Source organism: Aedes aegypti, chromosome 1 (genome assembly GCF_002204515.2).
Source record: "Aedes aegypti strain LVP_AGWG chromosome 1, AaegL5.0 Primary Assembly, whole genome shotgun sequence".
NCBI classification, from domain to species: Eukaryota; Metazoa; Arthropoda; class Insecta; order Diptera; family Culicidae; genus Aedes; species Aedes aegypti.
This window is the reverse complement of record NC_035107.1, coordinates 216,649,114-216,653,101: the sequence shown is the minus strand read 5'-3', so window position 1 is coordinate 216,653,101 and position 3,988 is coordinate 216,649,114.

Genomic DNA, 3,988 nt, shown 5'->3' with positions numbered 1-3,988 from the left:
TTTCGCCAGATTTGCTTGAACAATGTGTGCGTAGCAGCTGCAAAGTAATATAATAAAGCAACTATTCAGTATGTAGTTGTGAAAAATTGCTTAATAAATGATTATAAAATAGGCAAATGTTTCTTGGGTAAGGCTCTAGTAAGAATGGAGTGTTTGTCAATATTTTCAAAGTAGTTTTTTTCTGATAGACCAACAAACCACAAAAACACATGAACGTTGATTTATCGTAATTGACGAAATGAAGAAACGAGTTCATTAATTTTTCTAGATTTGTTGCCCATTTTGAAGAAAACTTCTTTTTAAGTTTTATAAATGCACGAATAAAAAATAAATTAAATCAAAAGAAATCTTCGCTTGGGGCCTTTTGTACGATTTTCCAAAAAAAAAGAAGTTTTGTAGTAAACAAAAAAAAAATGACCCGCCGAACAATATTGATGATTTTTGCTTAGAGATTAGATAGTTCGAACATGAGTTTATCAAATAGTGATCGTAGAACATATTGTTTGTAAGCGTTTGAAAAATGCTAAAATCTTATCAATTTTTAATACCGTGAAGGTCCCTAACTCTGCGGAGCTCCTAACTCTGCGCACTTTCACCAAAATCCATCAAAATCTGGTAAAATATTTAAGTTTTAGTTCAAAATTTATTTTTATTATATTGCTACAATAGTAGTTAAAAAGTACGCGGAGAATTTCTAAACAAATGTACATTTATTACTTAAATAAAAAATAAAATAGCTTTGAAAATATTGAAAAACGTCCAAATTGACTGCCCGTTATCAAAAATGCTATGGGAGTACCTCATCACTTAAGTCATTTGAAGCAAATTAAAAAGATAATATTTCAGATTTTTAGTAGTACGTAGACACTAGTTTATTTATCGAGCAATCATAACTGGTAAAGTGCAACTTATTTCCTCTTCACTTTCTTATTCTTCTTAAGTGCGCATAGTAAGGAACCATTTTTCAACAATGTGCCTTGCTATGCGCAGTAGTTATAATACGTCATTTTCAACATACAATCAACCCTCTATAATTCGATATTGAAGAACACTTTTTTTATATGAACTTTGGAATGGACTACGAGATAATTTCCATAATAACCTTTTTTGTCAATTCTATGTGCAAGGTTCTAACTATAAAACGTCAGTATTAGATTACCTTGAACCCCTAAGAGAATAAGTCAAAAATGATTTAGATTTAAACATGTTCTCATCCTCAGAAATGTTTTGAATCTTTGAATGGAAAACGAGTTGGGAAACTTCACAGTCCATTTTTTCAATGCCTATTTTTTACAGATGAGACTGACTTGCGATTCACGGCAGTATAGTTGTATAAAAATTGACCTATTCTCACCCCATCGTAGGGGTGTCATTGGGTCAGTGAAGCTGGAATTGGTCAGCATTCCTTTGTTGTCCTCTATTCAATGTTGACACTACTTACGAATTACAATGATTATGATGGACATTAATATAACACTTTGAAACAGTGTTGGCCTTTGTAAAAGACATAGTGTTCTATGACACCCTAAAATAACAATCTAAAATGGAATTGTTTAAAGCTTTTTTCAATGATTTATTAAAATTCTAATACTTGTCTTAAAGATCCATTGTTTTTTGTTAGTAACTTTCCACATCTGGGAAAACTCTACATCAATACATCAATTTATGTTTTGACCCACTATCACCTCCATGGATGAACACACACTTAAATTTTAGCAACCATTTATTTCGCTATTTCTATTATCTGTTTTTCCTATTTGTTTAAATTAAAAACATCAATATTACCCTCTAATGACCGCAAAACTAATATTCAAAATACAAAATTTGTTCTCGACACATTAAAATAATTAAACCCTATCAATTGATAAATAAATTACGTTTTAAAGTATTTATGCGCCTTAAGCTTTCTTAAGTAAGTCTCCGTTAAACTAAGAAAAAATATTGCAATGTTCTGTTCATAATAGTCATTTAATATTACATAATTTATCTGAATTTGAATAATTTCTTTACAATTCAAAGAAAAGGTTTAACGAATGTACTCATGAATGTACTATAAATATTACATCCCTTCTTAAAAATATTTTTGATTTAAAGCAAATAGATGTCACCCTAATTATTTGACCGACATTGTTGTTAAGTCTTTATAAATGTTAATCGATCTTATAAAGGCAAAGCCCATCCATGAGAATTTGAATATTTCACTTCAGTATTTTGATTTGTGTTAGTCTTGCCTTGTGATTCAAAAAAGTTGCTACCATTTTTTCGGCTTCTGAAATAAATTATAGATATATGTTAGACTGGCCCACCTTAGTATGTGAGAAAAATAAAGTTGTATAATTCCACGGGGCACCCGCCAGGATTATTCTTTAGGGTTAGAGGAAGACTTCCTGAAAGTTTCAGCTTATTTGGTCGTTCCATGAGCTGGCGCAATTGAATTGGAGTTAATATGGGATTTTCAGCTCCAACATATAGGAAACAGCACATCATCTCCTGTTTGAGTCAGGAAAATTGTTGATCGCGTTCAATTGAACCCAGAATGTCAAAAACACTACTTGATAGTATAGTAAACAATATTGTAGAAGGTTGTATGATGATTAAAATTGATAAAGTTGGTGTTTTGACTATCTGAAGTAGATTTGCAATATTGCTTAGTATTTCTTCAACTTAGCTGGGTGGTAGCCACTAAGCGCATCATAGTCACCTATGACGCTGGGCGAGCTGCGGCACAAGGTGCATGCACATGTGTGATTGGACGGGAGTGCTGATCTAAGCCTAACTTTCAACAACTGAAAGCTTAATGAAAATGAGCTTAAATCCAGATACAACCTTCTATAACTATGTTCATTAGCGTATCAACTAGTGAATTTGTCATTCTGGGCTCAATTGCACGTGAATAACTAGTGTACGAGACGAAACAGTGACATAGGGTCAATTTTCAATATATTTGAGACAAATATTCCATACAAACTTTGAATTGAATGCGCCAGCTGGGGGAGCAACCAAATGAGTTGAAATTTTGAGAGAGCTTTTTTCTTACCCTAAGGCGCATATCTAGGGGGTGTCCCGTTGAATTTTACAACTTTTTTGTTTAAGGGCCAGTCTAATATACGTATACGATCAAATATTTTTGATTTTGTGGGGGCCCCTAAAATGTAAATGCGGCCCTGACAGTACCTAATGCACGCATTGTCACATTTTTGTAGACTCTTCCTTCTTCGAACGATGGGCATGCTCCCTAACCATGCAATAAAGTAATTTCGATTTTTTTTGTATAGTTTCATGAGTCAATATCGAGTAGAGGAACATCGACTCAGGAGGTTTAATCGTATTTGCAATATAGAAAAGCCAAAAAAGTTCTGTTATTGATTTGCAACGATGAACGATTCTTAGTTCATTAATTACATCACGCTTATAGAAAGCGGTGATACTCCTCGATTAAGTGATGAACAATGCATCAAGAATACGAAAAATCCGTACAAATAAGATAGAGGCATCGATATTCCCAAATTTTGCGTGACGCACTTAATGGATTTACCCTTACGCTTAAACTATTCTTAGTAGTTAGTAGAAATGTTTGGGTTTCACATATAACAAGCCAGAACCAGGCTGTTATTTATTTTCTGCAAATCTGAACCCGACCCGAATCCGAGACAATAATTTAATACCAAACTCGGACCCGGCCCGAACCAGGGAGAATTTCGTGTTTTATATTTTCTAGTAAAAACAGTCAAAGTTAATTTTCCTTTACATGCCAAGGGTGAACTCAGAAAAGACGTAGTTTGTGTGTTGGTGTAGATTAAAAAAAAAACTAAGTTAATTACATATTTTGCAAATCATATGATGATTTCGTTTATTTTGAGAGCTACCGTAATCCGGGGTAACATTGATCAGGTAGTAGACACCCTGAAAAGAAGAAGCTGCCATCGCAAACCTCATCGGGCAAGGAGGATTTCAAGAAGTGCGCCGTCAAAATGTGTCCGTGTTCCTC